This window comes from Sciurus carolinensis, chromosome 19 (genome assembly GCF_902686445.1).
Source record: "Sciurus carolinensis chromosome 19, mSciCar1.2, whole genome shotgun sequence".
NCBI lineage: Eukaryota > Metazoa > Chordata > Mammalia > Rodentia > Sciuridae > Sciurus > Sciurus carolinensis.
Window position 1 is genome coordinate 27,126,244 of NC_062231.1, and position 18,790 is coordinate 27,145,033.

The window sequence follows — 18,790 nt, forward strand, 5'->3', positions numbered from 1 at the left end:
TGTGACTGGCTCTGGTGCCCAGGCCTGTGCCCACTAGCCTCCTTCCCTGTCCACCTTTCTGCCTGTCCCCCTTCCTGGGGCGTCTCCCGGATGGACCCCTGGACCTGACTTCTGGCCTCAGGCTCTGCTGCTGAGAGGTGGGCGTAGAACAGCACGCGCTGCCCCAGCCTCCCGCGGACCCGGGCTCGGGAGAAGTTGGTGGGCGTCACTGTGCCCCTGTGTCGACCTCCATGCTGGCTGGGTCTCTTGGAGGGAGGAGAGGGGCTCGCAGGAGGACAAGCCGGGGCGGCTGAGGGCAGGTCACGGTGGGACAGAGGGGTCTGGCTGCGGAGCCTTCAGTACAGAGAGCTTTCAAAACAGCTGCCCGGAAAACGTGGAAGCGAATTTCTGCCCTTGAGAAGGTTGCGGGCGAGCGGCTCACGTGACACGTGAAAACCGACTGGGTTTCCGTAACTCTGTCGTCTCGTGTGGTAACGTGGTCCCTCCAGTAAGCGGTTGGGCAACGCAGCTCACGCAACAGGCACAGCGCTCTGCCCGGCAGCGTCTGAGGATGCTCCTGGTGCGCGGCAGCGTCCTGGTGGAATGTCACGGGGCGTGAGAGCAGGGGGCTGCCCCACCCGCCTCGACCCCATCGGGAGCCCAAACCTTCCAGAACTGTCTGCCACACTTTAGCTGATTGGGAATTGCACCGTCATCATTGTGTTCGGGATGAGGAAATGGACACAGTAGCCGCGTGACCTGCTGGCTTCCTAGTCACCGCCACAGCTGACGGTGAGCCCAGGTGGCGGCCAGGAAGCTGCTCCTCTGGCATCCCTGGCAGGGCTGAGCGAGGCCCGAGCTTGGTCCCAGGGGCTTGTCCTCTGACTGGGCTCCTGGTTGACAAGGAAACGCTGTTGGGATGAAAGGGCACGTTTCCCAAGATGGTCTGCCTTTTCCCAGGGCTCTGCGGCTCCCACGGTTCATGGGTTTATGGCCAAGATTTGTCTTTCCTTGTGGTTCACAGGACTCGGAGTAGGGAAGGGACAGAAGGCGCAGGAGGCTCCAGCCGCCCCCAGAGCCTCCGGATCATGGGATATGGGAGGGGCCCATTCCAGAGAAATCTGGCCAGGGGCCGGGGCGCCCGCCCGTGATCCCCGCAGCTCGAGGATCGTGAGTTCAAAGATCTGGTGGGATTTTGTCAAGCAACTTAGGGAGACCCTGTCTCTAAATAAAAAACAAAAGGGGCCTCAGTGGTAGAGCCCTCGCCTGGCACCTGTGAGGTCCTGGGTTCGATCCTCGGCTCTGCATAAAAATAAAGGTATTGTGTCTACCTACAATTTAAAAAAAATGTTTTTTAAATGGGGACTGGGGATGTGGCTCAATGGTTAATCACCCCTGGGTTCAGACCTCAGTAAGAAAAATTTAAAAAATAAAAGAATTTGGGCCAAGAAAATTCATTTTCATTTTTTTTAAATCAATTCATTTATTCATTTATTATTATTATTTTGTACTGCAGGATTGAACCCAGGGGCACTTAACCGCTGAGCTGCATCCCCAGTCCCTTTTAATTTTTATTTTGAGACAGGGTCTCAATAAGTTGCTTATGATCTTGCTAAGTTGCTGAGGCTGGCTTCGAACTTGTGATCCTCCTGCCTCAGTCTCCTCAGCCACTGGAATTATAGGCTTTTGTTTTTTAATTGTCAAAACAGGATTTCCTCATGTTGCCCAGGCTGTCCTCAAACTCCCGGCCTCAAGCTGTCCTCCAACTTCAGCCTCCCGAGTAGCTGACATGACAAGTACGTGCCACCCCTGGCTCCACTCTTCATATTCTTAAAGGTTGTATCAGATCCAAATCATTAAATCTAAAAAATGCATGTTTTCCATTTCCATTTCTCTCTTTTGATCTTAAGCAGATATTTTTCTCTTCCACTGAAAGACGGTCTTGAAGGTCGATCTTCAGAGATTATACCAGTTTGCCTGGGCGGCTGTAATGAAGTACCACCGGCTGGGTGAGTTTGTTTCTCACGGTGCTGGGGGCCAAGTCCATGATCAAGCTGCTGCAGGTCTGGCTGCTCCGGAGCCTCTCTCCTGGCTTGCAGGCGGCTAGCCACCTTCCCCCTGTGTCCTCACATGGCCTTCCTCTCTGCTCAGCTGCCCTGGGGTCAGATTTCCTCTTCCGATAAGCACATCAGTCACATTGGAATTAACCCTCCTCCCCAGGGACCCTAATCCAATTCCAGCCTAATCACCTAATCATTTTAACTTAATCACCTTTTTGAAGGCTCTCTGCAAATCCTTCTTAGTCTCTGGGGTTGGGGCCAGCCGTGTGACCTCTCTTAACCTTCCTGACCTCTTTAAATACATTCAAACCTGCTGCGCCAGGGACTTCAACAGGTGCACCTCGGGGTGGCGAAGACACCCTGAACAAGCTCTGGCCGGGCTCCTTTGAGCTCTCTTATGTCCTAGACCGTGAGCTTCGTGTTCCTGCTTGTAGAATCTGGTTTTAGCAGGAACCCTGTGGAGCCAGCAGAGAGGAGTTCTCGCTCTGGAGATCACCCTGACCCCCCTCAGCAGGAATCCTCTGGAGCGGTCGAGCCGGAATCCCTCTGGGCCCTGAAGTCTCCTCTTGGAGATTTCCACCCTGAGCCCACCCCGCCCCACGACTGTGCCTTCAGAGCCAGCCCAGCGCTATGCAGAGGCCTCTCCTCCCCGATGTCATTGTAGTGTGGAATAACACCTGTCTTCGTCTCTTTACCTTCCAGCCAGGACATAACCAGCCCGCAGCAGGGCAGGTGAAGGAGCGCACACCTGCGGACCTCTCCACCGGAGGAGAGAATCCCGTCTGCCGACGGACAAGGGCGTATCCACCTCTTTGTCTCAGCCCTTCTCGGGGCACAGCTCGACCTTCCCAATCAAGGTGAGTGAGAACCCGCCCCTCATCTGCTGCCCAGCGTTGGAGACAGGCTCCCCTGACCCTGCTGCTGACCCAGTCCCTCCAGCCCAGTGTGGCTCGTGCAGCTGGGCAGAAGCAGAGGCAGAACGGGGACTCTGGGGCCATCAGTCATGTTTGAATTCTCCCCTGCTGTCAGATTGCAGGTAAGCAACTTGTGCTCTCAGGCTTGTTTCCTGTGTATAAAGTGGGGGTGTTTTGTGACGAGGACAAAAGAAGCGAAGGCAAGCCACGCCGCTGGCCCATCGCTGGCCCTCAGCAACTCATCTGCTCTCATTGTTGAAGGTCGTCAAGCCAGTGCCTGAAACTGACAGGCAAGGAATCCAGAGCGTGGTCTCCTACTGGGGACGGCTGACACCATGCTCCATAAACCCCTTCTTCATTTCAGGCAGCTTGTCCTTTGTGTGAACAATGGCCTGAAGAGTCACCTTCAGGTTATGGCATGTAGTGGAAGGGCTTCTACACTTAAAATCTGTATCAGTCCGTTTTGCATTGCTATAATGAAATACCTGAGACCGTACTCATAGAGAAAGAGGTGGTTATGGGTGGGGATGGGGGATCTGGGGCTCTAACTACTGAGCTACACCCCCTGCTCTTTCCTTTTCTGGAGACAGGGCCCCGCTGATTTGCTGAGGCTGGCCTAGACTTTGCGACACTTCTGCCTCCGTCTCCTGAGTCACGGGTTACAGGTGTGCACCTCCATGCCTGGCCTGAGAGGAGCTTTCTTAGCTCACCATTTCAGAGGCTGAAAGTGCAGGATCCCGCTTGTCTGGACTAATTCTAGGTGGCATCATGGTAGGGACCAGTGGGAGAGGGGAGACCCCCCCGCAAGACAGGAAGCCAGACACCAGAGGCCCGTGTCTCGCTGAGCACCCTCTGGCCAGGAGGGAGTCCCACAGAAGTCCTTCATGCCAAGGGCAGCTCCCCCTGGACCCGAGGGCTCCCACCAGGCTTCACCTCTTAAAGGTCCCACCCCCTCTCCACGTGGCCACACCGGGGACCACGTTTCCAACATAAGAACTTTTAGGGGACAAACCACATCCAAACCATAACCTGGTCCATTGGACTGTCTCAAAGAACGCTCAGGGCAAAGAAATGAGAAGGCACACCGCCCCTGTCTCCTTCCTGTACTAAAGATGGTGCTGGCGGTCAGCACCCTCTGGCGCTCAGCGTGAGTTATGGCTCACCCAAAGCCAAGGAAGAGCTCGCTCCCAGATGCGACGCTGTGGCCTCGGCTCGCCGGTCCCTCCAACACGGGGCTGCTCGTCTCTTTTCAAACTTGAAGCCGTTGCTTTGTTCCCTTGGGCTTCCATTGAGAAACGAGCGGCTCCTTAATTATCTTCTTGACTGCAGAACGGATGACGTCTCACTGCATTATCACACCCGGTGAGTCAACCGGCAGGGGCCTCGCTGGTCAAAACCAAGAGTCACGCTGTCTTCTTTGTTTCTCCTCTGTTAGGAAAAGCTCTCTCCCCTGAGAAGCATCCTGACTCCCCCATCGCATTTATCCAGCTTATTAATCCTCGTGGGTTTGGTACTGCATTGTGAGAGGTGTGGATGTAATTTCAGCAGAAATGTCATCTGGAAGCCGGACGTGATGGCGCGTGCCTACGATCCAGCCACTCGGGAGACTGAGGCAGGACTAGAAGCAACCAGCCTGGGCAACTTGGCAAGACCCTGTCTCAAAGTATGAAGGACTGGGGATACAGCTCAGTGGTAAAGCACCCCTGGGCTCAGTCCTCAATACCAAAAAACAAACAAACAAAATAAACAAAAAGTGTCATCTCTGCCCTGTGCTATGGCAGCAGGTCTGGACACTTACACATGGGTTTCCCGTCAAATAACAAGGTTTAAGAAAAGCTCTGTAAGCTGGACATTTGTTGCTATGACAAAATACCCAAGAAAAACAACTTAAAGGTGGAAAGATGTATTTTGGCCTCTGGTTTGGGGAGTTTCTGTCCCTGGTTGTTTGGACCATTGCCTGGACTTGTGGTGAGGCAGGACATCAGGGCAGAGGGGGTGCAGTAGATCTGGGAGGCCACCTCCGGGCAGCCGGGGACAGGATATAGCCCCCAAGGGCTTGCTGCCTCGGACCTACTCCTTCAGCTAGGTCCCTTCAGCTGTGAACCATCAGCGGATTCGTCCTCAAGATCCAGGCACTTCCCCAAAGCCCCCCCTCGGACGGCGGCTGCACTGGGGACCCAGCCTTCAGCACACGAACCTTTGGGGACATTCAAGATCCGAACCGTAGCACGCTGGTTCCTTTCCCTCATGATCCATGTGCAATGGGAAATCCCTTGTGGATTAGAAGGGATGTGAAATCTGCCATTATGTTCAGGCCTCAGACTTTCCTGAACATTCTCTGGATGAGCCAAGTGCTGGGCACAGTCACTTGAAGTGCAGATTAAGCTGAACCCCAGCTTTGTCTCCTTTTCCTTAGTTTTCAGATTTTCGGAAGCTGATTCACGGAGTCATCTTGAAGGGTCTCACTGATTAGCAGCTGGCCTCTCGGAATGCCGCAGAACAGAGGGAAAAGCCCAACCTCTGTGCTCCTTCTGCCCGAGTGCGTCAGGGTGTTTTGACTTCTAGAACCTTCTGATAAGTGAAGAAGTGACGCAGTGTGTGCTGGAGGCAGGATGGCTTGCTGTTTATTTCGTTTCTCCCTACAATGCTTCGCTCCCTCTTGTGAGCTCACGGGGGTTCTTAAAGGTCTTTTGAAAACGGCAAAGGCTTAGCCTTTCTCCTCCTGTTGACAAAAGCCGCCTCTTCGGCTTTCTTTTGCTGCCCCCCTTCAATAGAACTTGTTCTGTGAAAGCAGCAAAGAGAGAGTAATTTATTTATAGGAGACACACCTTGGAATGAATTACCGCCAAATCCCACACAATCATAAAACAGAAGCACTTCAATGAATTCAGTACAATAAAACAAAGCGAGCCCATCAAAACGAACGTCCACCCGTGGGAGCAGGGTCACCGCTTAAGGAGGGAGGAGGACACCCACTTCTAGGTGGACCGTGAGGCAGGGCAGGGTCGAGGGCTGGGTCCAGGCAAGCATTCTGCTGTGGCGGCAGGTATTTCTTCAACGGAGACTATGGTTGAAGATATTTTTGCTTTTTTGTAAGGGGGCATCTCTTAAATGAATGGGAGATCCTCCGAGGTAGGAACCCGCTAGAGGAAACGCAGCCTGATTGGATGTGACATCATGGCGCTCATTAGTCAGCGCCGATGGCATGGATAACGAGGAGCAGGGGCCGGAGGAGCTGCTGACCAGAGGCCTAGCCATAGTGGAGGGGCACGGATCTATTCAGGGCAGCCAGACGACCGCCGCCTGCTGACCAGAGGCCTAGCCGTAGTGGAGGGGCACGGATCTATTCAGGGCAGCCAGGCGTCCAGCGCCTGCTGACCAGAGGCCTAGCCATCAGGGCAGCCAGACGACCGCCGCCTGTCTTCCCTGGCACTGTTGGGGTTACAGGATTGTGTAGGGAAGGGACAGAAGGGGCGCAAGAAGTCTGCAGAGCCACGCAGTCCTAGTCCAAGGGTGGCTGGTGGGCAGCCCCGTGGGAGGCCGAGGAGCCCTGCCGGTCATGTGAGAGTTGCCACTGCCGGGGTGGTTGGGTCTCCCTCCCGGCGAGTTTGTCCATCACACCCGAGATCCCGGGACCCAGGGTGGCTGCGGGAGGGCCTGACTCAGAGGAAAGGCAAGTCAGAGGCAGCTGGGGTCCAGGCCATGCCTGCAGGCTCCCGGGCACGGCTCGGCCCGAGGCAACGCTCTCAGAGCTGGGCTTGGTGGTCAGCTGGTCTGAAGCATCTGCAAGTCACCTGTTGCTCTTATCCCGGTTCCTTCAGCCGGGAAGGGGGACAGGGACCAGATTTAGATGAACATTCCTGAAATGATGGGCTCCTCTCTGCAGGGCTGAGCGGGAATCTGACTCCACGTCTGCGGCAGCCCAAGGTCGGGACGCAGAAGCAGAGATGCCAGGGTTTATCCTGCGGACACCTGCAGGCCGGGCGAAGGGTCCGTGCTTTAGCAAGGGCGGCCTCTAGGTCCCTGCTAGGGCAGGACTTGGGCGAGTCCCGCCTGCTCTTCCCTGGGTGCTCCCCTTCTGCTTTGAGGTGTGGCTCCTGCCTCGGGACCATCTGCAAATGCTGTGCAGCATCCGCGCCCACATGGTCCCCCTGGGGAGCTTCAGAGAGGATAGGACACCCTTGCCAGAGGGGATGCTGTTAGCTTGGGACATGACTACTCTGGAATTGTTGAAGCCTAAGGCAAAACCCCATGACTGAAAACGACCTTGAACAGAACTCCAAGTCCCACGGAGTTTCTCCGACTCTCTTCAGAGAGGAAGGAAAGAGGTGGCGTGGAAAACCGTCACACTGAGGGTGCTTTCCCTGGATTTGGATCCTTCCTGGTCTCACCACCCGACGGGCTAAGCCACTGTGGGCATTTCGTGTCTCTCCTGTGAGATGGAAATATCAGCACTGATCTCTCGGAGTTGGGCACGTAAAGCTCGTTACAAACCTGGCGTTCTAAATGTTCCCTCTGACCAGGACATCAACCCGTCTTGGCCACCACAGGGCTAGCAGAATGCAGCGAGTGCCCTGTGGCGGTCCTCTGAGGATGGCAGCCAGTCTTTGCCTCTTGTAGTGACCATACTGTTCTGGTTTGGATGTGAGGTGCCTCCCTAAAGCTCAGGGGGAGCCAATGCAGGAAGGTTCAGAGGAGAAATGAGTGGCTGTGAGAGTCTTAATCAGTGGATTGATCCCTGATGGGGTTAACTGGGTGGTAACTGGATGGTAGGTGTGGCTGGAGGAGGTGGACCTGGGGCGTGGCTGTGGGTATATATTTGGTATCTGGAGAGTGGAGTCTCTCTCTGCTTCCTGATGATGTGAGCTGCTTCCCTCTGCCACGCTCTCCCGCCATGATGTCCAGCCTCACCTGGGGCCCCGAGGAATGGAGGCAGCCTTCTATGGACTGAGACCTCTGAAATTATAAGCCCTCAAATAAACCTTTCCTCCTCTATGACTGTGCTGGTTGGATCATTTAGTCACAGCAGCGGAAAAAAAAAAAAAAAAAGCTAACTAAAACACAGGACTCTACACTTTCAAAATTGAATAACTGCATCTCTTTTTTTCAATATACGTGCAGTAGGGTATATTCTGGCATATTATACATACATGGGACGCAACCATTTCAATTTTGATCCCATTCCTGGAAGTGACCCTGGTCATGTATTTATATGTAAGTATCAGAAAGTGACGTCTGATTGATTCCACTGTCTTTCCTGGTCCCATTCCCCTCCCTTCCCTCCACTCCCTTTTCTCTAATCCAGTAGCTTCTGTACTTCCCTCCCTATCCTCCTTTGTTCAGGGTTAGTACTCACATATCAAAGAGAACCTCTGACCTTCGGTTTTTGGGGGACTGGCTTATTTCAGTTAGCATGATGTTCTCCAGTTCCATCTATGTACCAGCAAAATGCCATCATCTCATTCTTCTTTATGGCTGAGTAATATTCCATTATGAGTATGTACCACATTTTCTTTATCCATTCATCTGCCGAAGGGCACCTAGGTTGGTTCCATAGCTTGGCTATTGTGAGTTGAGCTGCTATAAACACTGATGTGGCTGCATCACTGTAGTATGCTGATTTTAAGTCCTTTGGGTATAAGCTGAGGAGTCAGAAAACTGGGTCAAATGGTGGGTCCATTCCAAGTTTTCTAAGGAATCTCCCTCCTGCTTTCCAAAGTGGCTGCACCAATTTGCATTCTCACCAGCAATGTATGAGTGCACCTTTTTCCCCACATCCTCACCAACATTTGTTACTTGCATTCTTGATAATTGCCATTCTGTCTGGATTGAGATAGAATCTCAGAGTAATTTTAATTTGCATTTCTCTAATTACTAGAGATGTTGAACATTTCTTCATTTTTTTTTTAATCATTCATTTTTCTTCTGTGATACTGTTCAGTTCCTTAGCCCATTTATTGATTGGGTTATTTGGTTTTTTTTGGTGTTAAGCTTTTTGAGTTCTTTGTATACCCTGGAGATTAATGCTGTATCTGAGGTGCATGTGGTAAAGATTTTCTCCCATTCTGTGGACTCTCTCTTCAGGTTCTTGATTGTTTCCTTTGCTTTCTTTTTTAGTTTGATACCATCTCATTTATTCATTCCTGATTTTACTTCTTGTGCTCTGGGAGCCTTATTGAGGAAGTCTGTTTCTGTGCCAATACGAAGAGGAGTTGGGCCTAGGTTTTCTTCTTGTATGCAGAGGGTCTCTGGTCTAATGCCAAGGTCCCTGATCCACTGTGAGTTGAGTTTTGTGCAGGGTGAGATACAGGGGTTCAATTTCAGTCTGCTACATATGGTTTCCCAGTTTCCCAGCACCATTCATTGAAGAATCTATCTTTGCTCCAAGATTTTTTGTGCTTTTGTCTAGTACAAGATAACTGTATTTATGTGGGTTTGTCTCTGTGTCTTCTGTTCTGTTTCATTGGTCTTCAAGTCTATCTTTGTGCCAACACCGTGCCATTTTTGTTACTGTAGCTCTGTGGTATGATTTAAAGTCTAGTATTGTTATGCTTCCTGTATTACTTTTCTCACTAAGGATTTCTTTGGCTATTCTGGGTCTCTTATTTTTCCAAATAAATTTCATGACCGCCTTTTCTATTTCTATGAGCAACATCTTTGGAATTTTAATGGGAATTGCATTAAATCTGTGTAGCACTTTGGGTAGTATGATCATTTTGACAATGGCTTCTTCAATTTTTTTCTTTCGTGTTCTGTAGTTTTCATTGTAGAGTTCTTTCACCTTTTATGTTAGATTGATTCCCAAGTATGGTTTTTTTAAGGCTATTATGAATGGAATCATTTTCCTGATTTGTCTTTCAGCTGATTCATCATTGGTGTATAGAAATGCAATTGATTTATGGGTGTTAATTTTATATTCTAATTTGTCTATGAGTTCAGGAAGCTTTTGGGTGGAATTGTTTTGGGTCTTTCAAATATAGAATCATGTCATCAGCAAATAGTGATAGTTTGAGTTCTTCTTTTCCTATTTGTATCCCTTTAATTTATTTTGTCTGTCTGATTGCTCTGGCTAGAATTTCAAGGACTATGTTGAATAGAAGTGGTGAAAGAGGGCATTCCTGTCTTGTTCCAGTTTTTAGAGGGAACGCTTCAAATTTTTCTCCATTTAGGATGATGTTGGCCTTGGGATTAGCATAGATAACTTTTACAATGTTGAGGTTTGTTTCTACTGTCCCTAGTTTCTCTAGTGTTTTGATCATGAAGAGGTGCTGTATTTCATCAAATGCTTTTTCTACATCTATTGGGATGATCATATGATTATTGTTTTTAAGTCTATTGATGTGATGAGTTACGTTTATTGATTTTTGGATGTTCAACTAAGCCTGCATCCCTGGAATGAATCCCCTTGATCATGGTGCACTATCTTTTTAATAAGTTTTTATGAGATTTGCCAGGATTTTATTAAGAATTTTTACATCTGTGTTCATGAGGGATATTGGTCTGAGGCTTTCTTTTTTTGGTTTTGTGATACTAGGGTGATACTAGCTTCACAGAATGAATTTGGAAGGGTTCCCTTCTTAACAACCAGTTGTGACCATGTTTTTTGTTACTTGAATTAGAAACCCCAGTTGGACCTAGGTTGAATTTTTGCGTGGATACTAAAGGAGATCGTTCACTACTCGGAGTTCTGTTTGCTGTTGCAGAGTCAGTCACAGGTTTTGCTTTAGGTCGAATTTTTGGTTCCCCAGCAATTACCAGAATAATGCCATCACCTAAAACTGTCCCCTCCAGGAAGGGTGTCTGTGTTTAGCAAATAAAATACAAGATGCCTAATTCAACTTGAGTGGCAGGTCAACAAGGAATGGTATTTTAGCATAAGTATGTCCCCAACACTTCGTGGGACCTATTTATGCAGAAGCTGAAACTATCAGAGTGGAAACTGCACGGAAGGCACCTAGACCAGCCACCACCTGGCTGAGCCTCGCCCGATCAGCAGGCGCGCGGAACACAGCTACGGTCCGGCCACATTGTCTTGCACGGCGCCTGTTTTGTAGGAAAGGCCTCAATATCTCAGGGAATTCTATAGACACAATGGGATGGAAAACACAAACGTCGTACCCCAAACCCGCTGCCTGGTGGTGCAACATCGAGGACGTGACAGTTCCCTGTGTGGCAGCTGCAGCTCGCTGCCACCGTCCGGCCTGCCCAGAATGGGGTACCTCTAGTCACTAGCCCCTAGAAAGATCCAAAGTTGAAATTCTAAGTACAGCTTCCACTGAATGACTATCACTTTCAAACCATCATTAACTCAAAAAAAAGAAAAAGAAAATCCTAACTTGAACGATGGTATGGTTGGGGACTGTCCATACTTCACAGTTACTCCATTCAAATTCAGATTGCAGTGAGTGACCGGGATTTGGTCTGGTAGCCCCATCTCAGGCCCTGGGCCCGGCTGAGAGGTCCCTTCCGTATTCTCTGAGAAGCTCCAAGAGGCCGCAGAGCCCCGTGCTGAGGGACAGAGGATCACGGGGAGGCCGCGGGTATCCTCAGAATGGGGCAGACTGGGCTGCTTCAGGCAGGAGCTGGCTGGTCAGGGGGGACCCTGGAGCTGCCCTCTTGGCATGGGGTCCCCAGAGCAGGGCTGTTTCCCCACGTGAGAACTGACCACTAGAAACCATGTGCCCGAGCCATGTGCCCCAATTACAGATTCAGCAACGACCGGCAGCCAGCGGTAGCCGAGCTCAGGGGGCCCATGTTAATTTGAGTATGAACTCAACTCCCACTGATCACATTTCAAAGCTCTTTGCAATCAATTAAAACCGATGCTCTCTTATATATACTCTTTCCTGAATTTCCTGTCTACACCAGCCTTTGATTTTAATTCTCTATTGTTTTCTGGTTGAGAATTAATCAACACGGTTTAGCTTAGGAGCTTGGAGGGGCTGTTCAATTTTTTTAGGTAAGTCCTCCCTAAATCCTTGCTGTCAGAACGATAGTTATTACTTTCGTCACGATTTGTTTCTAAGATCTTTGGATTTGGCTTCCATATAATTTGAATCTTCAGTTGTAAATTGAGTCTGTGATGTTGTTTTTCAAATGCCGTTTTGGAGATGGATTATTAAATGTTATATGGGGAAATGTTTCGAGCGGGTTATTAGTTTATCCCAGTTGCTAAATATCAATTCAGGGTCATAAACACGATAATGCAGAGGGAAGAATTTCAAGAACTCTCGGTGATTTTGATTGTCTAGCACATAACAGAGCCACCACAGAGCAGAGCACATATAAGAAAATTACAGACGTTATTGGTTATGAAACAGGAATGATTTTATTCTCTTATAAAACGTGGGTAGGGCAAAATGATGTCATTTTACTGTCCAAGATGCTATGTGAAAGCTTTTGCTGACATAACCAAATGGCTACATAACTTCGAATTTATCTCAAGCTCTCTTTAAATGTTTTAAGTAAACTCACAGACGTTCAATGTTGTAAACGTATTAAGTAGGGATGTGTGGCATCGTCAGCGAAAGGGCAGCTTACGTACCTTCATCCTCACTCGCCCGCAGCCGAGCAAGGTGAGTGCCACTCTCTCCTTTCATAGATGAGGAGACACTCAGAGACGCTGGGCAGTCTGCCCAGGGACGCGCTATTGGTCAGGACCACAGGGACTGGAACTCTGCTCTGGCTGGCAGGAGTTCGTGCGCTTTCCTCTCGTTAGCATCAGGAGCATCAGGCCAAGATGATGTGATGATATCAGATTGTGTAAACTTCTTTTCAAAAAAGGATGAGAAGCAGCCTCACCTAATATAAAAATAAGCCAAGGAAAAAATGCTGAAGAAAAGATCGTTCAAGAAGTTGATAGTACCTTGCAGTGAGAAATTACTTTAGTTGAGTCTAAATTTAGCTCTGAGTTTCCTAGCAGCCAAATAAAAAGGGGACAGCACCTTGAATTACCCATTTCTTGTCTTAACAGTGCGACAGCAGGCCAGGGGCAGTGGTGCCTGCCTACCATCCCAGTGATCCGGGAGCCTGCGGCAGGAGGGCGTATGTTTGAGACCAACCTCAGCGACTTAGTGAGACCCTGTCTCAAAAAAAAAGATTTAAAAGAGGGCTAAGGATGTGGCTCCGTGAAAGAGCCCTGGCCTAGCATGTGCAGGGCCTGGGTTCCTTTCTTAGCACCACCACCAAAAAAAAAAAAAAAATGCAGTTGCAGGCAGAGTAGGATAGTAAACAAACAAACCTATCTGCAAAGACGCCCTTTTGCTTCAAGGATCTGATGGAGGAATTTGTGACCTAGTTTTTTTAATTTACAGAGATGCTCGTTAATCCAATGAGTATCGCCTCGCTTCGTATTTGTTTTCCTGGAAACACAGTGAGTTTCATGGGACGGAATTCTGACTGAGGCTGAGCTGCATCTGAGATGGCAAATTATTTTAAACAACATATTTCTGCATATTTAGATGCAAAAATGGATGTGCGTGGACTTTGTCAGATAAGCCACCTTCACGTGCTGAGGGAGGAGCACTAGGTTGCAACTCATTGAGGCTCTCGAGGCGACAAGCTGACAGTCTGAGCTGGATAGTGCGGTTTAGCAATCTTGGTAGGAGTCAGCAGACTTTCCCTCTGAAGAGCCAGCTAAAGAAGACCTCAGGCTTTGTGAGCCTGCGATTCTGGGGCAGTGATCCACCTCTGCTGTTTGTAGCATGACGGTCCCTAGTGCATAGATGGAGGAGCATGGGTTGGCGCCAATAAAACTGGCCGGTCTGCTGCCAGGCATCGTTGGCTGAGCCCCCTCTGATGTGGAGCGTGGTAGAGCTCGGACTCCCCATGTGGCGAGCTCTTCCAGAGGCCGGACAGCGCGGACCCACACTCTTCTCTTTTGTTGCACTAAAGCTTCATTCTGCAGCCAGACGAAGCGAGTTCACGTGCGAAGATGTCAGGCAACAGTGAACACCCAGCCACGCTGTGCCCTTGCCAAGGCACCGCCTTGGCAGCTGGAGGCAGCGGAACCGCAGCTGAGATGCCCCCGTCCACCCGGAGGAAGCCGTGCCTGTCTGACTCTCTCCATCAAAGGAGGCACCTTTTTCCAGTTGTCCTATGGGAGGGAGGCCGTTGTCTAATTCCTGCAAGGGTGTGGTGTGTGCTCAGAGAGGCCCCCTGGAGACCTAAGGACGTGACTCATAGCCTTCCCATTTTTGTGGGCTGCAGCCCAAAGAGCAATCTGTGCATGGCTCTTTCATAAAAATCAATTTGAAGCCATTGGTTTGGCGCCATCTTGGTGGAAGCAGACACTTCAGGCCTGAACTGGATTAACGGTGGCTGCTGACAATCAACTGTTGCCACCAGAACACAAGAAGGTCACGCTTATCCCGCTGATGATGGTTTAATAAACCATCGTAGGCATCTGTGGTCCTAGCCCTCAGTGATACCTCGGGAAATTACATAGTGCAGATAGTGAGCCATTGTTCTCAAGGGGACCCAGAGCTGCCTTTGGATGTCCAGATCTATTTCCTGACCAGATTTACCATTGAGCTGTGATCAGTTGTGCAAAACTTATGCTTAAAAAATGCTCATTCTTCATATGAGGTCCATAAAGGCTGTGTTGCAATTTGTTGAGAAAACTGGCATAGATTGGTTTACAGGGTTAGTTTTATTACTTCTATTATTTAAAAAATCTTCTCTGAAATTGAAATAATACTGAAGCACATACAGAAAAACCTGAAGCTCTTGTGTGTTCTGGCCTTCGTGCAGTACTGAGAAGAACTGCCCCGGTCAGGCTTATAAAAATACAGCCTTCTGCATTTTCTTCTTGTATTTTTTTTTTTTTTGATTTTATTTTTATTTAACTATTGAATTTGACCAGAATACAGTTTGGAATAGGTTACGAGGTTGGGGTTTGACTTCTCCATCAAAATGGTAAACCAGTTTTCTCTCATTTATTCCTGGGTTCATCAAATCTCAGAATGCAACAGAGGTGTTTGTGGGCCCTCGGCAATGTGGCATGAAGATTTATTAAAAAGGTATTAATCCCAAACAGAGAGTGGAGGCACACACCTGACATCACAGCTACTCAGGAGGCTGAGGCAGGAGGCTGAGGCAGGAGGATGGCTAGATTGAGACCAGCCTGAGCAATTTACCAAGATCCTGTCTCGAAATAAAATGGTAAAAATGTCTGGGGCTAGGGGCTGGGGATATAGCTCAGTGGGTAGAATGCTTGCCTCCCATGCACAAGGCCCTGGGTTCGAGTCCCAGCAACACAACAAATAAAAATAAAAGAAAGTACCCAGGGCGCTAGCTCAGTGGTAGAGTGCTCCCCTAGCAAGTGGAAGGCCCTTTCTGGGTTTCCATCCCCAGCACTGGAAACAAACGTTCATCTCAGAGTGCAGATTTAGTTCAGTCGGCACTTTTCACTGTCTCAGCAGAGACGCCCAGAAGTGAAGCCGACGTCTTCGCAGCGTGGTGCTCGGTGAGGGGAGGCAGCCTGCCTTCTTGTGTCAGAGGCCAGCAGTCATGCCCACCCCCTCCTCACGTCACCCACGCAGAGGGGACATGGTGAAAGTGATAAGAGGCCAGTCCTGTCTTAGTATCATTTTCAAAATGAGTCTGAGCTGGCCGACCCTCCCCAGGGGTCTCGGGAGCACCAAGAAGTCGAGGTTTCATCATAGTGACCACCCTGCCTACATCGATTTCCCCTGTGCCCAGCACAAAGACAGACCCCAGTGGACAGTGATTGAAGGAGCGTTTGTTCCTACCTGTCAAGAGGCTTCTGTTGCAATGACGCTGTCACGATAGCCTTCCACCTCAGCACGTTTGTAACGCTTAGTGTTATTTTATTTTATTTGGCACTGGGATTGAACCCGGGGGCACTTACCCCCTGAGCTACACCCCCAGCCCTTTTTCTATTTTATTTTGACACAGGTTGACACAGGTTTATTTAGCGAGGTTGGCTTTGAACTCGTGATCCTCCTGCCTCAGCCCCCAAGCTGCTGGGTTGACAGGTGTGGGCCACCGCACCCAGCACAGCCATTACCATTTTCTACTCCCCCATCTGCAGGACGCCCCGGTTCTGCTGGTGGAGGCTAGGCCTCTCGCCCAAGGTCTTTGTGTCGGCTGCCCCAGCATCTCTCCTCTTCCTGGGCCAGTACACTAGCCAGGCTCTGTGCAGACCCTTCCATGGTGGAGAGCAACCAGCAACATGGGCTCTCCTAGACCTTGGAAGGAACTCTCTGCTACTGCCCTCCAGGTATTTTTGCCAACACAGGTCAGATGGCCACACCCCAAGTCAGGGGGCTGGGAGGCACCCATGGCCACTGTGAGGTCACTGCAGAGATGTGGATGCAGAGATGTGGGGGTGCAGGATTGAGGCCACATACCCACAGGGGGACCAGTGTCTTCCTGGTGTGATACTGAAAGTCCCACATCCTAGGAACTCCCTCTGTCCCTGGCAAATTGGAATCGGTGTGGTAGCTTGGATCTTAAGTGTCCACCAAAGGCCCATGTGTTGGAGGCTTGGCCCTCAGCGTGGCACTGGGAGGTGGTGGAACCTTTAAGAGGCGGGGCCTAGCGGGAGGTCTTTAGGTTGTTGGGCTGTGCCCTGGGAGAGAATGGTGGCACCCTTCTCTCCTCTAGTCTTGAGGAGGTGAAGATCTTTGCCCTGCCATATGTGCCCGCCATGATGCGCTGCCCCACCACACGCTCAAAGCAAGAGAGTCAATGGACCATGGACTGGAACCTCCAACACTGTGAGCCGAGATGAGCCTTGTCTCATGGTAAGTTGATTGTCCTGGGTAACCATCTAACACAGTTGACCACCTTAACTAGTCGGCACTACACTTGAAGTTCTAAGCAGGGAGAGAACTGTATGCCGTAGGAGCTGCTCTCACTTTAAAAATGTTCTTCTCTCTCGAGCACCGAGACCTTAGATAAAAATATTCAATGCAAAATCTTTGGTTATAATGAAGAGGATGTCACAAAATGCATCTTTCACAATTATCTTAACCATCCATTTATAGAACACACACTCCACCTGTATAGGATCATCAGATCACATGTGAATATCATGCATTTTGCTCGCATAGATTTTTTAAACCGTGGTATTAAGAAAATTCAGTTTTAAATATGTGCATCCTGTATCATTTACATATGACCAAGTATGGTCGTAATCCTTTATATTTTGCAAATATCTTTTGCCATTTTCTTCAATTTGTTCATTTTGATCCTTCATCATGAAACCGTAAAAGCAAGATAATATCGTTCCCAGCGCCATGTAACTGACCTCTCACTGGGCCAGGAAGAGCTCATTTCAAGGAGTGGCGTAAACCAAGGATGCTTGGGGGGTATTAATGACCTTGCACATCAAAGCCGAGAGAAGAAATGAATTTATGGGGTTCCACTGTCTTTAGCAGTTACACCGCAAGGGGGAAATCGTCCATCAGCAGAAAGGTTCTGCGAGAATGGAACACTACGGTGAGATTAGTAGAACTACCTGGGAATCAAGGGGCCCGCGTGCCTGTTGCTGGGAATGGTAATGAGAATATCAGAAATGAACAGCTCTGCATCGCCCTTGAAATATCATTACCTGTCGTTCAGAGAGGCGCTTTCCCATTGGTGCTTTTCCCTGAATGCCATACATTTGTCTGCATCCTCCTTCAGTGAAATTGTTTGAAACCTGTCAGACATGTTCCTTAATTCCAGTGGAAAATAACAATGTTGCCCCAGTTCAAGAGACTGTAAGAAGCCACTGGAGCTTAAAGAGACACCCTTTAACAAATGGGGAAGCGGGTAAATCCACTCTCACTCTCAAACCAAGAGGAATATTTATTAAAAAGATACAAAAAGGCATCGATGGAAATTTATCAAAAATGAAATAATTAAGCACAGATCAGGCTTTGAGCATGTTGTCATTCACTATCACTCTGCCACGAGTGATTGAATATTTAATGCGGAAGAAGAAAACCTCACTGCCCCAAAACGACCGAGATCTCCGTGGAACAGGGGTTGGTCGCCCGCCTCTGTTTATTTAGACCAACTTGAGGAGCAGCGTGGAGCCAGCAAAGGCTTGTGGATGGGTGTATAAACCTCACCTCAGCCCGAGAAGTTAGTGAAATACTTGTGCTCACGTTACAGATGAAGCAGGCTCAGAGTGGTCGGGCGATTTGGCCAAGGTAGCACAGCTTGACCTGTGTCGGAATCAATGCTGTGACCCTGGATCCTAATCCAGTGTGCTTTCAATAGGGTAGCAAATTTGCCCCCCTCTGAGGCTTCCTCTGAGGGCCTTTGACATTTACCACTCTCACTTTTTGTCCATCCATGATTCTTCTAAAGGGAAGCTCCTCCCTGCTGCTGGAGTCCTGGGGAGGAGGTGACCAGGGCACCTGCCACCCCCGCACCTGCTCTCCCTGCAGACTGTGCCCACGTGGCGCACAGCTCCTGGGGCCCAGGCCTGCTCCCGTGCTACCCTTGAATTTTCCAAACTGGGATCAAAGAGCAGCTTGCTGCGCCCTCTCCTGCGGCCAGGCCCAGTCGCTCCTTGGAAGGTCACCTGTCTTTGTCCCATCCCCAGACCCTCCGCATTGCCACTTAGAGCCTGTTGACCTAAAAGGAGCAGAAGGGCCCAGGAGCAGAGGCAGCGATGGGAGATGGGTGGAGGGAGGGATCCGAGGATGCCAGAGGGCTCAGCTGCCCGGCCACCACGGCTGCGCTTGCGGTGGGTCCGGCTCCATGTGGCCCTCGGCCTGCGTTGGGTGGAGGGGGCTCCCGCCCCCTGGGCTCTGCCTGCCCTCTGCGCGTCCTGGTCGTGGGACGGCGCGGGCAGGTGTGTGCCCCTCAGAGCCGCCG

The 18,790-nt window shown here is 49.9% G+C and overlaps 1 long non-coding RNA gene across 1 annotated transcript; it reads left to right on the top strand.

Moving 5' to 3' along the window:
* Nucleotides 1–1,688: 1,688 nt before the first annotated feature.
* LOC124970927 (uncharacterized) lies at nt 1,689–2,890 on the top strand. Its single transcript, XR_007106227.1, has 3 exons — nt 1,689–1,775; nt 1,893–1,988; nt 2,742–2,890. It is a non-coding gene; the product is annotated as an uncharacterized LOC124970927 (long non-coding RNA).
* The last annotated feature ends 15,900 nt before the right edge of the window (nt 2,891–18,790 follow it).